We start from the raw sequence: 17,198 nt of genomic DNA, 5'->3' as shown, positions 1-17,198 counted from the left end.
CGGAACGGCAATCAGACGCACCCCCGGCACGTTTAGTGACACCTCTTTTCATTGGGAACATGAAACGCCGCGTCCCCCCCCCCCCCCCCCCCCCCCCGCTGCGGGACGCAAACGGGGACAAATCAGGAGCGGCAGAATTGGAAAACGCTCCCGGGGTAAACGCCGCACACTCAGATGGATGAAGGTGCGGGGAAAAGGGGGGAAAAGGGGGGGAAAAGCGGCGGGGATTTGACGAGAAATGAGGGTTCAAATTGTGATAAATATTGTCACGGATCGACATGGACGTCTCAATTTCTGCTCTTGATTAAAATGGGAAGCACTATCTCCAGCGCAAACTACAACAACAACACGAATGAGAAAGAAAGGCTTCTGCTTCGGTGCAACGTGGAAAAGTCTCCTCTGTCGAATAAATATATGTTCTCGAAGCTTATTTACGTGTGCGCGGGGTGTGGCGATGGTCTCGACTCCACGCCGTGCATTCAAACGGTGTAACGCGCGGCTCCTGCTTGTTTTATCCTTACTCATCCTTACTTACAGTGGTGGGATCGAGTCTGTTGTAATTAATAAACATTTAATATGGTAATGCATTAATAAACCTTACATTGTTATGCACATACGCACACACACTGCACATTCTTGCTCTGCTGCTTCCCCCAAACAACTTCTCTGTCTGGGTCAAGGGTCTCGCCTCACGACCATATTAGGACGTCCTGGAAGGTACAGCCTGGTACCAAGAGGTGGTCCCAGAAGATCCACCTTCTTATGAATATTCAGCGCGTTTGGCCAGAGGCGTCTGGTGGGAATTTCTGCGGGACAGGACAGGTTCTTTAATGTTAGTTTTGTGATTGTTAGGGAAATAAATTATTTTTATTTAAAGGTGGTATGGACGATTTTTTTCAGCAATTTCTTTGTCATATTTCCTCGTGGCGTGGATAAATCATTTGTCCTGCCACGTATCAATCATAAAACGCACCTACCGCTCACCTGCAGCCGCGTCAGGCTCGTCCCCACGTTTCCGCGTGCCTAAGCGCATGGTTCTATCATAATATAGTTCCCTCAGTGTACGGGGCAAAATGAAGACGGAGAAAGACAGTTCGAGCTGACGCAGAAGTGGACAGAAATCTACGGGAGACGAGAGATGCGATGCGCTCCATTGCGCTAATAAACAAACGCACGTGTGTGTTGTATCAGTCTGCACGGGGGAGTGGCATGCGCACTTCCGCCTGCGTTCTCAAATTGCCGAAAAATCATCCATACCGCCTTTAAACGACCATATCCTGTCTTGTTATTCTCAGTTATATTAGAATCTAACAAGTCAAATTTATATTTACTTCAAGTCCAAATCAAAGACCAGTCACTTCCTGAATCCCAGTTTAAAAGACAAGGGCAAGTTCAAGTCAAGTCGTTTCAACCCATTATAGCACCGTACAGGTCACAGTTCATATGTTTTGTGTAAATAGTCCTCGTCACAGATAGAGAAACAGGGAGGGACATGTTCCAGTTTGTGCCTAAAATGAAACACTATCAAGGTATTGTGTCATCTGAAGTCAAAGGTCACCAAATCCAAGTCAAGTTCCGTCATTGTCATTCAAGTCCAGGTCCCAAGTCTTAGTCCGTGTCAGGAAGCCAAGTCTTAAGTCATCAAACGAGTGACTTGAGTCCGACTCGAATCCAAACCTCTGACTAATAAAGCTCGAGAACGTTCGAATTCTAAAACCGTTCGGAACAGAGTTGCATCTCATGTTATTTATTCAGTATCGATCCTCGCGCTAATGAGGTTCGATTGTTTTAGTTACCACTAGTTGTGATGGAAAACCGCTCGTTTTTCTCCCTCCCCTTTACTTTCCCTCTTTGTTGCACCAGAAAACAACAAACCGCACGAATTGAGAGACACATCCTTCGATGAGCGCCGACACTCCTATCTCTTCTTTTCATCAAAAAACGAAGCACCGAAAACACCTCCCGATCACACGGCTTCATAGTCCGACACAAACGATGCCTCGGTGGTTCATCATCAGCCGGCGCAGAACGGGCTTGGTTTGCTTGGTTTGTCTGAATTTGCGTTAAACTTCGGAGCCAGGAGACAACGAGACGAGTGATGCAGACATTGCATGAAGCGTAAGTGACGGGTGTGTGGAAAAGGACCTGGAGATTTACTACGAGAGGGGCTGCTATTGCACGGACGGTGGGACAGGGTCTGTAGAGACACTGTCCTCCCCTCTCCCCTCCCCCCTCTGTATGCGAGGCAGGTGCAGTCCAATCCGGCAAAACCTCTTAAATATTAAATGTCAACCACCTGCAGTTTCCCCCCCTCCAACGCGTTCTGTTCAATAATATAGAGGAAAGCTGTCGAAGGCGGCGATATTCTTATGGTGGAAAGAAACACCACAATAATGTATGAAAGCAACGATTTCAAGCTGTGTTTCCAGTAATATAAAATGTCAGTCAAAGGGGTGAATTTGTTGTTTAAACCTGGACGAAAATGCAAAGAAATATTGTTGAAAATGTCCTTTATGGTGAATATTTTGGGAAAGACAGATTTGACCGACTCTGGACTCGTTGGAACTGTTTTTATTCTTGTTTAAATGTTTAGGTGTCTGTCCTTTTTTTATTGGTGTTTTACTCGGTCATGTTCTGTTATGTTTTTGTCTGTTTAAAAAAAGACACTTTATAAGTACTTTATGAGCCACATTATACCACCAAAGCACTGTCCATATCGGAAGGGGACAAGCCCGTTTTTGGAGTATTTTGACATGAAATGAAACCATAAATCACAATGAATCCAGAAAATAAAGAGATTAAACTTCAGCAACTCTTATCTCACATGGATGTTCTTTTAAAGAAATCAAGCCTTAAATCTGCAATTGGAACATCTGATTTACTTTACACTAGTGATGTCAATATTATGAGAGTAATCGACAATTGTGATTATTCAGGTCATGATACAATCGTAAAATAATAATTGTGACAAAATGTAAAAAACGTTTTGTTTTAATTTGGCTGTTTTGGTCAAATTTAACTTAATTTCATCTTTTAGAAAGTAACATGAGTAAAAGTAAGATGAGTAAAAGTAAGATGAGTAAAAGTAAGATGAGTAAAAGTAACATGAGTAAAAGTAACAAGAGTAAAAGTAACAAGAGTAAAAGTAAGAGTAAAAGTTACAGGAGTAAAAGTAACATGAGTAAAAGTAAGATGAGTAAAAGTAACAGGAGTAAAAGTAAGAGTAAAAGTTACAGGAGTAAAAGTAACATGAGTAAAAGTAACATGAGTAAAAGTAACAAGAGTAAAAGTAAGATGAGTAAAAGTAACATGAGTAAAAGTAACAAGAGTAAAAGTAACATGAGTAAAAGTAACATGAGTAAAAGTAACATGAGTAAAAGTAAGAGTAAAAGTAACAGGAGTAAAAGTAAGATGAGTAAAAGTAACAGGAGTAAAAGTAACAAGAGTAAAAGTAACATGAGTAAAAGTAACATGAGTAAAAGTAACATGAGTAAAAGTAAGAGTAAAAGTAACATGAGTAAAAGTAACATGAGTAAAAGTAACAGGAGTAAAAGTAACAAGAGTAAAAGTAAGATGAGTAAAAGTAACATGAGTAAAAGTAACAAGAGTAAAAGTAAGATGAGTAAAAGTAACATGAGTAAAAGTAACATGAGTAAAAGTAAGAGTAAAAGTAAGAGTAAAAGTAACATGAGTAAAAGTAACAAGAGTAAAAGTAACATGAGTAAAAGTAAGAGTAAAAGTAAGAGTAAAAGTAAGAGTAAAAGTAACATGAGTAAAAGTAACAAGAGTAAAAGTAAGATGAGTAAAAGTAAGATGAGTAAAAGTGAGTAAAAGTAACATGAGTAAAAGTAACAAGAGTAAAAGTAACATGAGTAAAAGTAAGAGTAAAAGTAAGAGTAAAAGTAACATGAGTAAAAGTAACATGAGTAAAAGTAACAAGAGTAAAAGTAAGATGAGTAAAAGTAAGATGAGTAAAAGTAAGAGTAAACGTAACATGAGTAAAAGTAACATGAGTAAAAGTAACATGAGTAAAAGTGAGTAAAAGTAACATGAGTAAAAGTAACATGAGTAAAAGTAAGATGAGTAAAAGTAAGATGAGTAAAAGTAACATGAGTAACATGAGTAAAAGTAACATGAGTAAAAGTAACATGAGTAAAAGTAAGAGTAAAAGTAAGAGTAAAAGTAACATGAGTAAAAGTAACATGAGTAAAAGTAAGAGTAAAAGTAAGAGTAAAAGTAACATGAGTAAAAGTAACAAGAGTAAAAGTAACATGAGTAAAAGTAAGAGTAAAAGTAAGAGTAAAAGTAACATGAGTAAAAGTAACAAGAGTAAAAGTAAGATGAGTAAAAGTGAGTAAAAGTAACATGAGTAAAAGTAAGATGAGTAAAAGTAAGAGTAAAAGTAACATGAGTAAAAGTAACAAGAGTAAAAGTAACATGAGTAAAAGTAAGAGTAAAAGTAAGAGTAAAAGTAACATGAGTAAAAGTAACAAGAGTAAAAGTAACATGAGTAAAAGTAAGATGAGTAAAAGTAAGAGTAAAAGTAACATGAGTAAAAGTAACAAGAGTAAAAGTAACATGAGTAAAAGTAAGAGTAAAAGTAAGAGTAAAAGTAACATGAGTAAAAGTAACATGAGTAAAAGTAACATGAGTAAAAGTAACATGAGTAAAAGTAACAAGAGTAAAAGTAACATGAGTAAAAGTAAGAGTAAAAGTAACATGAGTAAAAGTAACATGAGTAAAAGTAACATGAGTAAAAGTAACAAGAGTAAAAGTAACAAGAGTAAAAGTAAGATGAGTAAAAGTAACATGAGTAAAAGTAACAAGAGTAAAAGTAATATGAGTAAAAGTAACATGAGTAAAAGTAACATGAGTAAAAGTAACATGAGTAAAAGTAAGAGTAAAAGTAACAGGAGTAAAAGTAACAAGAGTAAAAGTAAGATGAGTAAAAGTAACATGAGTAAAAGTAACATGAGTAAAAGTAAGAGTAAAAGTAACATGAGTAAAAGTAACAGGAGTAAAAGTAACAGGAGTAAAAGTAACAAGAGTAAAAGTAAGATGAGTAAAAGTAACATGAGTAAAAGTAACAAGAGTAAAAGTAAGATGAGTAAAAGTAACATGAGTAAAAGTAACAAGAGTAAAAGTAACATGAGTAAAAGTAACATGAGTAAAAGTGAGTAAAAGTAACATGAGTAAAAGTAACATGAGTAAAAGTGAGTAAAAGTAACATGAGTAAAAGTAAGATGAGTAAAAGTAAGATGAGTAAAAGTAACATGAGTAACATGAGTAAAAGTAACATGAGTAAAAGTAACATGAGTAAAAGTAAGAGTAAAAGTAAGAGTAAAAGTAAGAGTAAAAGTAACATGAGTAAAAGTAACATGAGTAAAAGTAAGAGTAAAAGTAAGAGTAAAAGTAACATGAGTAAAAGTAACAAGAGTAAAAGTAACATGAGTAAAAGTAACAAGAGTAAAAGTAAGATGAGTAAAAGTAAGATGAGTAAAAGTAAGAGTAAAAGTAACATGAGTAAAAGTAACATGAGTAAAAGTAAGAGTAAAAGTAACATGAGTAAAAGTAAGATGAGTAAAAGTAACATGAGTAAAAGTAAGAGTAAAAGTAACATGAGTAAAAGTAAGAGTAAAAGTAAAAGTAACACCACGGGATGAAAGATGTTTTAGTCACAGCCTCAATAATCTTAGAATAATTGAATTGTGATGTTTTATCTCACTTTAGACGTAACTCCAGAACTTACATCGTGACAGCCCAACTTTCCACTTCTATAATAACTAATATAATAAAAAAGGGTTTTTGGAGATGTTTGTGAGGAATCTGCTTCGATAACACAAAGCACTATAACTATGACTTTTGCTGATATTTAGGATTGAGAAATGAAAAGTTGAGATCAGTCCGGACTCCACAGAGGATCAGTCCACTCCTGTACGCTGACCTGGAACACACATCGCAATGAGCACCAGCACAGCAAACGAGCTTATATGAGGACACGGGGAGAGAAACACAGCGTAACAACGTTCGGGAGCGTTACGCCGTTTCTTAAATCGCTCACAAAAGATTAAAAATTGTCAGGAAAATAAATCAAATACAGGATTAGTCTGTTATTCTGGTTAGAACTGTGAATTGTGTTGGTAAACCTTTGCTCTTATTGATTCTCTCCTTGGCGTTTCTCTTTGAGGCTGAGAACTAACGGATGAGCTTACGACCGCGTCCAGAGGAGTTTTAAGGAAATCCATGTCAAATCCCGTTCATAAAAAATCCCGCGTGATCTTTGACTTCTCAAGCAGCGAGAGCGGGTCTTGTTTTTAGCAGACACTGTGACCTGTTCAGACTGTGCAAGCCAAGTCTTTATAGAACTGTTGACAGACTGTGAATTACCTTCTTAATAAAGTCTTTCACAAGTCAGAATTGTGTTGTGTTTTTCTTTTATTAAATAAGATAAGATATTCCTTTATTGTCCACACATGGGGAAACTTCATTGATACAACGCAGTAGATACAGAGGAAAAGGACAGATTATAGGAAGTTTAAAAAACACTCTTAATAGAAGAACTCTTATAAACAAAAACTCCTATAGATAAAACCTCCCATTTCCCAACAAGGGATGGAGGGGAAAATGAGGATGTCCGCCGGGATAACGTGACGCTCTCCGGGTAAGACGATGGTTTCCCCCTCAGTTTCATGAGTTCCTCCTTTGTATAAACGCTCGGGGGCCGGGGGGGGGGGGGCGGGGGGGCTGACTCGGAGCTAGCGCACATCACGACACAACGAAAAACACTCAATAATCCAGCCGAACAAAGCCGAAACAAGTTGAATTAAAGCGATTCCAGCGATTCTTCTTATCGTTGCCATTTTTCTCTTGACTACCCAAACGGACTCTATCCTCTAAGTACGAGCGAGTTGAACGTATGTCAGTTGGACGTTTGATAGTTGCGTTTGGTCATCGCCTTCGGTCATCGCCAGCTCAGCAGCCTCGCGCGTATATATTTAACTTCATTAGCGAAACCACAGGAAGCGTTTGACGAACAGAATGTTTGTTGATCTTTTCATTTCCTCAATTGACTTCGATTCCCAAAATGGATTTGGGTTCCTCCGGGGGCCTGGCGCTGGCCTCATTTTCTGATCAAAAGGCGCCTCTTCTGTGTGTGCGCGATCTTGGATTAAATGCCTATCTTTGATGAGTCACTTAGTAAAATTACAGCCTTTCTCCTCAGATTAGACTCCCTGCTGTGTTCTTTTGGGCTGCAGTATGTCGGCTTTGGTCAGTTTAATACCTGAATCAAAGTCCATCTGGAGGATTAATGAACGATCAAATTAAAAATCATGCAAGCTGTCAGTCTAACTGCGTTTGTCTCAGTAACGGTAAGGAGCCAACACTCATGGGAAAATGTGGAAATAAAAGTGAATTTGTTGAACGACTGATCATACTCAACAACTAAACTGTTTTGTTCTTTATAAAGTAGGAAAGGGAAAGTATTTGTCCTCTGCCTTTGACCGAATATCCCCAGAGAACCCGTCAGGAGGAGCTTTGGGTGTCAGCGACCATGGGACTCTTCTGATCTTGAGCTGGATTTAATATCAATAAAGCCTTGGATTTTTTTAACAGAACAAGAGAGAGACAATAAAACAGACACAGAGCAGTCCCAAAAACGTCTGTCCCGGGGAAATGTCCAAGTTCAAAGTAAAAGTCAATGTTTCAGTTTTTTAAAAATATCCCAAATTATTACAGTTGGTTCCGTGACATTTGGTTCTGTCCTGTTCATTTATTTATTTGTATTATTATTATTTTTTTCTGCAGCTAAAAGTACATTTCACAGGTATCCATCAATCATTTCCACTGTTGCCGTTTTATGTCCTAGATACATCATTTCAAATCAAATGTGATTCTGGCGTTGAAGACGGTTGTATTGCCTCATTCATCTCAGTCAGGCGTGTCCAAACGTTTTTCACTGAGAGCCACATTTTGAAACTTAAAGGTTGAATGGACGATTTTTTTGGCACAAATCTAAGTCTTATTTCCTCGTGGCGTGGACTGCCCATTAGTCCTGCCACGTATCAATCCCTGCAGCCGCGTGCGGTTCGTCCCCACGTTTCCGCGTGCCTAAGCGCATGGATCTATCATAATATAGTTCCCTCAGTGTACGGGGCAAAATGAAGACGGAGAAAGACAGTTCGAGCTGACGCAGAAGTGGACAGAAATCTACGGGAGACGAGCAATGCGATGCGATGTGCTCCGTTGCGCTAATAAACAAACGCACGTGTGTGTTGTATCAGTCCGCACGGGGGAGTGCGCATGCGCACTTCCGCCTGCGCTCTCAAATCGCCGAAAAATCGTCCATTGCGCCTTTAAATGGAGCAAAGGGCCACAAAAACCTGACAATGTCAATTTCGAAAAAGTGATTCGTTTGAACTTTTGCATTTGACAAAGTTTCCACACCTTTCGTAAGACTTGGAACATTATTATTAGGTTGGTAAAACATCAAAATGCTTGAATTTTTTAAATTTTACAGTAAAAGTACTACTATTTGTTGTTTGGGCCAACTCAGCAGGAAACCGGAGGGCCTACAAAAATTGGTCTAAGGGCCGCATTTGGCCCCCGGGCCGTAGTTTGGACATGCCTGATCTAAGTCCAACTTTTATGGACAATAGGGTAAAACATTGGGACAAGCGCAGTATTTACTTGGCAACGTTGACGACATCTTCCGCCGCTCGATCGGAGTTGCGCCTGAATCTCGTCGCTTTCACACACTGAGCCCGATTGTACCCTGGTTTATTCTTCCTTAACAGTATCCTCGTAATGGAGCTCTCTTCCAGTATTGTCCAGTGCCAGTGTCCCGCTAAATGTCTACAAGATAATCCCGTTTAGAGGGTCAGCGCACCTCTGACCCTCCTTTACTATCCTGGAGATAAGGTCACAAGCGCACCACCATCCACCCGCTGTTAGGACGTCTTTGTGTTAGCAGACAAAATGTGACTGGCGTGGAGACTTAGGGGTCATAACGGGGGACTTTCCTCCCCTCAAAGCAATACTGAAGGAGACCTGATACCCGGGCTTTGGAAGAAATGAGAGGGAGAGCGAGTGTGAGACGTAATAATCCCTTCGGAAAGGTTTTCTATCCGGCACAAACGCCGGCGACCGGGCGCGAGTCATTTCACGATATACAGAGAGCGTAAAAAAGGGGAAGAGGTGTTGTGAAAGGTACGGAGACGGCGACTGAGAGGGATATGTGGGTTTTATTGCACTGGGAAGTCATCGCACGGGCTCAAATGTCCATGTGTTTTTGTGTGTGTGTGATGCAGGAGAATTAGTGTTTTTAGAATTAGACGCTTTACATGGGTCTGTACATGTCATCTGAGCGTGGAAAGTCCATGTAATGCCTAATTCATGCAGGAGTTTGAAGTGGAAATGAAAGTAGAAATTGCAAAGATAGTCAGTTTTAGAAATTGGGACATTTCCAGAGACGTCTGTAAGTCGTTTTCAATCTGAAGAGCCCAAGCCAAGGGCCCAACAAAACAAAAAAAGTACAAAAGAAATAAGATATGTTGTGTATAATAGTATTTAACATCAGTAATATTAATTGACTCTTAACTCTCTCTTTTATGATGGAAAAGTGCAGCTCATGAACAAAAATTACACTGGGCTCAGGAGATAACATTTTTTGGCCTAAGAAAAGTGTTTAGCCATAAACTTTTGGGTTGTTTGGCTGTATTGAGCTCTGCCAGCCTCCATCTCACAGCTGTTAACTACTTGATTACCATTGGACTTGACCACAATGCATAATGACACCTTCTTAAAACTAGAAAGATTTCACTTGTTTTAGGCAAAAATGTCCTTGAAATAAGTGAAATTATCTGTCATTGCAGCAAGTGAATTTGACTTGTCAAGAATTCTCACTTGTTTAGTATTTATTTATAGTAGAAATGTTTTTTTGGGGTCTAGATTTAAGTGACTAAATCATTGTTAGATTTATTCAGTGTGAGGTTTGAAGAGGTAATTGTAAACAGTAGGTTTATTAGCAGCTCCTTCAGATTGAAATGGATTGATTTCAGGATAAAGCTAAATTTGAAAAAATTTCTACCAATCTGCGTTCATAAAAAACTGTAGTTTTTTTTTGTATTATTGCTTGTGATACAACAAGTGTTATGTAATGTGATCAATTTAAGACAGTGCAAGTTTAGATGATATTTTGTATATTATTAAAGGTAAAGGTGAAGTAAAAACATGCATTTTTACAGTGAGCGGAGTCTCCTCTCCACAGAACCAATTAGAGGCTGAATTTAGACTTTATGCCTCTCAGATCATCGGAAAACTTTTGATTCTAGCCACATGAACTTTATAGCAATAACTTTTATAGCATAAACCATGGGAAAACACAAAAGCATAACTTATAGTAGTAGTTTCTCTTTGGTTGGGCTGAATGTGGAGGTGGTGATTGAGACCTGTGGGAGTGAGAGACACCGATCGGACATAAATCCTCTGTGTTTCAAACTCATTTCAAACCGTGTTGGAGCGAGTGAGGTGCTAAAGAGAAGGCTGCGGTGTCCAGGACAGGCTCAGGGAAGTCCAGTTTGACACTAAAGCTGGCCATGGGACTTTAACAGAAAATGTGTTGTAAAGAAATTGTAAAATGCACGTGATCAAATCCAACCGGAAATGGCGACAATCCAACTTTTTTCATCAGATAAGTGGAGAGGATTATTTCCAGAGGAGCATCTTTTCTACACCAAAGGCCATCGAAAGGGGGTGTTTTTTGTTCTGTTTTTACTTTTATAAGAACAAATCTGTCCAATCACATCTTGGAAAGTTATTGACCTTATTTTTCCCACATGATCAGCACTGCCTTTGTCTCACTTCCGGTCCTGTGGAAACTCAATTGGTTTACATCGAGAAAGGAAAGGTTTACATCGAGGGAAAGGTCTCGCCGCTAAATATGCCATAAAGTAGATTGATTTGTGTAAAATATCCAATGTTCACAAGTCAACAATGCACCGATTCCTTGGGCGGCCAAAAAACGACTTTTAGTCCGTGTAGAAGTTATTTTCTCTCGAGGTCGAAGCCCCACTTTAACTAATACAAATGGAAGATATATGGCAAATGAGGTGAATGGGATTTGTTGATCTATAAAATCTAAACAAATGTAAAATTCACATTGAAATAAAACCTAAAGAACATTTTTAGAACTGTAATTATCTTGGACATTACATAATAGATGTAATTATGTAAGCCATTCCAAATTAAAACATATATATATATATATATATATATATATATATATATATATATATATATATATATATATATATATATATATATATATATACAGGCACTACGAGAATAAGGTCATAACGTTTCAACAATAAAGTCATACTTTTACGAGATTTAAGTCAAAATCTTGAAATAGCAATAACTTTAATCGACTCCCGATAAATGATAAATGAATCCACGTCTTTGTCTTGCACTTTGTTCCCGAAACACATAACTGTACAACGACTGCAAAGATTTAATTTAACTATATGAATTATCAAACCTCGCACATAGTAACAAAACGCAAATCATACAGTGGATTTGTATTTTATTTAGTTGATTTTTTTTATCGTTGACATGTGTTTGATATGAAAATACATGCAACTGACACACACTTATACGATTAGTACTGAGCCCAGTCGGTCAGTTTAAAAACGCCAAAACACTGATTCTTTACGTTCCATTTGTCTGCATCTAGCCAATAGAAAAAATAAATAAATAAAGTTTTTGGGCTTATTATTAGTCATAGTTTGACACCGATCGCAGAACATTAACCTGTTCACGTGGGCAGCTTGTGTTCTCACCCAAAAAAGGGGCGGGAACCCTCTTGGCGCACAGGAAGTGACGTTTGTCTGGAAGTCGATTGCCTCATTTCCATTATTAAACTGTTTTTTTGGAGGGGGCGTGTTACAGATACAGAGTGCTTCCTGGAGGATGGGCTGAAACAAAGGTGACTCATCCTGGTGAGTAGGCCCCGCCCGCTCATCCAAGGGGAAGGATAGAGACTGTTCTAGAGCTAAAAATTGCAGGAATCAATTAAAACACTTACGAGGCACCAATAGCACTGTAAGAAGGTTAAACACTTTGATAAGTCGATTTTGCATGATACGGGCCCTTTAATGCTAAATACCCCTAAACATGTCTAATGTAATGACTCCTGCTCATCTTTTCCCTGACTTTCACCACTTCATTTGTCCTTGTTTTGATGTGTATCCTGCTCTCATCGTACTCTTACTCTGTTCTGCCATTTTCAACTTTCTCCCAAAACAAACCTTGAAAGGATAAGTTTGACCACAAGAGATACGGACATTACTTATTCAGCGGTAAGCGAGGACTCGTGTTTTGACACCCGGCTTCAAAGTCGGCTCATTCTATTTCATGTTGGCATTGGAAGGGGGAAGTCAAAGGATGCCAAATACAAAGTCTGTGAGCGAGGTCAGAGCTGCCTGTAGAATGACAGCGAAAGGCCATTGTCTCAGAAATCCTGCCACCTGTCTCTCAAACCCGCCGCGACCAGCGTTTGTTCCTCTTTAACGGCTCTTTCATGGTATCTAATGACGGATAAAGGATTGAAAATGTAGAAGACATGGCACTTTGGTTTATGTGCGTCATTCCACCGGCTACGATCAGGTGTATTTATTGTCCTCTGCATTTGAACCGTGAGGAGCAGTGTTCAAACGTCCACCCATGTAGAGCTGCTAGCCACCCCGCTTTCTTTATGTAGCACTTTTTATAAAGTTCAATAAGTTCAAATATACCGTATTTTATATATACTATAAGTCGCACTGGAGTATAAGTCGCACCAGCCAAAAAATGCATAATAGAGAAGAAAAAAACATATGTAAGTCGCACTGGGGTATGAAATGCAGTTGCAAGTGTGAAAATAACAAATAATATCACATATAAGTCTATGAAACTATGAAAAAAGGTGCGACTTAGTCCGGAAAATACGGTAAGTAGCAAAACATTTTACACAAATTGTTATTGTTGCTTCAATTTAATATTAGTCAACTAAAGGTAAAAGTATATTGAGTAAAAACAAATTACTTAAGGGTAATTGTATTTAGGTTTTATGCAGGATGCTCATACTCTGGTTTTTATCTTGACAAAAACATTATAAAAACGGAATAAAATCTGTTGTATTTGGTATAATTTCAGATATGAAGATATGTGAAGATATAGTAAAGTTTCAGCTCAGAAGACTTCCTCTGCTGCTGTTTTTTCTTCCACCCTCACTGCAGCCTCTACTGACCAACCTGAACTCTGTGGAATACATTCATGTGACAATAGATACATTTATGCTGTTTTATTACTTTGGGAACACGTATAGAGGCAAAAACACCCCTGAATAGTTCATGAGAAAGCTTACGCTACCATCACCGAGTAGAACATCCATACATTGGGTTTGGACATATTTTCAAATGTCATTATCAAATTATCAAAGAAAAATAAATCAAATGTCTGCAGATGTATGCACATACCTCAGTCAGTGCAGAAAAGTCAATGCAACTTGGATATTGGAATGTGAAAATGTCTAATATGCAATGACATTTACAAACAAGGCTCAGGTTGGTGCAAATTCTGCTTTTTCATCAACCCAAACCAATAAAGTTCTAACATTTCAGAGCAAAGACACAAAAACATCTCGGATTACCTTGTTTCTTTGTCAGAAATGGTACAATAATATCAAATTATACTTTTGAGTGACGAATACAAGTGTAGATCATAGTCACAGTATATCACAAACTACTTTGTGTAATGGTTTGTACTAATACTCCAGCACATATATCGATATAAATGTTCTGTCCCATTCATATTAAGAAGTCAGCAAACTTTTTAGAGCAAAAAAACAAAAGTAAATGACAGGAGTGGGGCTCTGGCCTCGGGGCAGGTGTCCTGGGCGTCACAGACATGCCAACCAGGAGCCAAAGGAATTCTGGGAACATGAAGTGTGATTTTGGAAGCAGCTTTTCTTCTGTCCAGAGCTGCAGTGGATTTAGAGTATTATTTGATGGACATAAGTGGATGTATGGTCTATATCCACAGTTTGTCCTGAATCAACCTCATCATTCAGCTGTAAATTGGATTCATGCTAAAACATACTCCGCACCCTCAGCAGTACAATAAAGAGCATATCATATTGTAAATACATTATTATGCAAATACAACGCACAGATTCATTATGAAGCTCATCACACGACATGAGGTTCTGTGACATCGTGTGAGCCGTGGCATGATGTGCAGGTCATACTGAACCATTCACTGTGAGATATGAAGCCTGTTGGACGTGAGCTCCTGCCTCTTTATTGTGCAGAGCATCTTCAGGGCTTTTATGTCATATCCTGTGAATAAGACCTGTGAATAACACTCCACCCCAACAGCACATGTCTGGTCTGGTCAGGGCTATAAACTGTATCCTCCACATTTATTTCAATATTGTAAGTGAACAGGATTCACAAACACTTAATGCGAGAGGATCTGCTACTGCTGTAACCTCTTTTCATTGTGCATCAGCAGATACGTAGTGAGATGAGGCTCATATCAGATTATTTCTTAAAATCTCTAGGTATCAAGTAAAGGTGTGTTCTGTGTGAAGAGCAAGAGGTGAGCCAAAGTAAAGAATCTCTGAAGTTAAGAGTTTGACCTGCGTGTAGAGCAGAGGTCATGCTAAATATATTGGCCAAAATGACCAAAACTACTACAGTTTACTGCAGATTTTGACACATTATGTAGCTTGAACAGATGCAGACCTTAATGCTCCAAGCTTTAAAGGTGTCGTGGCTCAAACGTCACATGCAACATTTTGAATTATTCTCTTCGTTCTCATGTCGGCTGTAACGACCAGCTTTTGTACATATATATATTTTTAATGGTTTGGACACCACTGATTTATGTGATGGACAACATTAATTCAGTTTAACATTAATACGACCACCCCATGTTCCTATTTGTATCAATAGAATGCCAGATTGCATCACTCTGTATTCTGTATTCTGTTTACTGGATAAGTATTATTTTCTGTCCTGATTTTGATGTCTCTATTGACTTGAGTGAAATTTAAACACCTGCAGGGGGCGTTGTTTTGGCACAACAGATACGACTCCATTTAGCTATTTTGGGATCCAACAAAATTACTAATTATGTCGTTTAGGTGTGAGGACAGTCTGGGATTGTAGCCATATGGGCCAATTTCCAGTTGCATTAAATCTTACAAACGGCTGTTGTTTTGATCCATCTTCCATTGAGTCAATATATGTCCAACTCCATTTGCTAAAGTGCATTTGGGGTGCTTGATGATATTAAATTAAAATGTCATCGTCAGACTGTTTTATTACACCAATCTCGACATGAATGAACCACGCTAAATAGTGATGTTTGGGATCTTCGGCAAACTCCCCGTTAAAGCGCAGCTAAACTCCGGGGGCGTAATCACCAGGCTTATGGTTCAGCATCGGCCGCAGGTCGAACCGCAAAATTCAAATGTAGTGGCCACAGTGGAACCCAAAGAGGACGATGCAGGCACAGCTTTGGACACAAAAGTCAGATTTCTAACAAATTTGCACTAAAACAACAAAATAAGGCCAGGGATATGTACATATTTCTATTTAGACCCATTTACACAGTTACTCATGGTTTTGGTGTTTAGTGGCTCTTTAAGAATTCATTAGAATCTAGAACATTAAATGCAGGTGTTCTGTTTACAAACTCTGGGTTCATAAAGTGATCAGGGAAAGTGGAGCACCAAAAATATCTCCACACTCAAACACCCGAGATATTCTTCCAGCATCCAAACCTTTGCAATGTTATGAGTCCTAAAAGAAGCTACTGTTTCCACAACATTTAACCTTCACTCAGCATTCCCCAAACCCGCAACACAAACCCGACACCATCCTCCTGCTTTATTGAAGTCCTAATGTTTTCTGGTTGCAGGTTCCCCGGGAGAGCGCGGAGCCATCTTCAAAGGCACACACCTGCCCTTTCGAGAGCTCCTGACCTCATTCTCGGCTCGGCCCGCGGAGGACAGGTAATCCCATTCACTCCGGGCTGCGGCAGTGCACCTGTGATCTGCTTTATCCAGGCCCGTATCTAACACACACACACACACAGACACACACACACACACACACTGTACCGAGGAGGCACCGCGCTGAGTTATGGCTCTGTCACGCCGCATTGACCACTGTTCAGCAAAAAGAAAACGGGCGATATGAAGTCGCGGCGAACGTCTCTGTACGCGCGTGTGCGAGAGAAGCGTAAATCAGCCTGTCGGCGAACGGGCCGCTGATCTTCGGCGAGGACAATACGGCGAAGATTGAGCGAAGTGGTGTTAAGGATGACGCGCTCGCCCTCTGAAGACACGCGCGCGACGGGGATGGAAGTCTCGAGGAGTCGTTATGAAGTGAAGGCGTTTTATTCCTCGCGTAGATCGATTGGGATTTCACGTTTACATTTTATATTGAATTGAAATCAAGATGGAGCATAAGCATAAGCAATACAGGCTTTTCATTTTTGCTGTTTATGTCGAAATGATCCCGTCCAGGAGTGGTCAAGACGAGGTTTCAAAGGGAGAAAGAGTCGACCAGTTTCTGTGACGACTCCTCCGTTTGCACAGGTTCAGTTGGCGCTCGGGAGTGTTTGCCTGACCCGCCAGCCCCGCCCACATTCTGTTCGAATGCGCAAGGGTCTGGAATTGGAGTCAGAGCCAATGAAATCATTAGTCATCCATTTACCGACCAATCCGAGGCGGAGGTTTTAACGCGTCACACTGAGATACAGAAGTGGCGCTTTCCACCCCCGTTCCAAAACATTCAAGATGGCGGACCCGGCTCGTGACCCGGCTCGTGACGCGGCTCGTGACGCGGCTCGTGACCCGCTCGTGACCTGGCTCGTGACCGAGTGTTTACTTCTGCTCTCACTTCGGTTTGAACGATCAGGAAAGTCCGCTCTACTCGCCGTGATGAACGTGCGTTAGATGCGGTTATACGAAGGGCGTCATCTCGATTCAGGAGACATTTTCTGCGTTTGGGGACGGATGACGCGGAACACGCCTTGTTGACATGGGCTACGTAATATCCGGTTAAGCGTGTCACTTCTGGGTTTATTTGATTGGTTCTGTCTCTGCTCTAAACTCCGCCCTAGAAATTGAACCGCAGCCCCAGAACCAC

The sequence above is a fragment of the Eucyclogobius newberryi genome, unplaced genomic scaffold, assembly GCF_026437365.1.
Source record: "Eucyclogobius newberryi isolate DKJ021-1_F unplaced genomic scaffold, fEucNew1.0.hap1 SCAF_12, whole genome shotgun sequence".
Lineage (NCBI taxonomy): Eukaryota > Metazoa > Chordata > Actinopteri > Gobiiformes > Gobiidae > Eucyclogobius > Eucyclogobius newberryi.
This window is presented reverse-complemented; position numbering follows the sequence as displayed.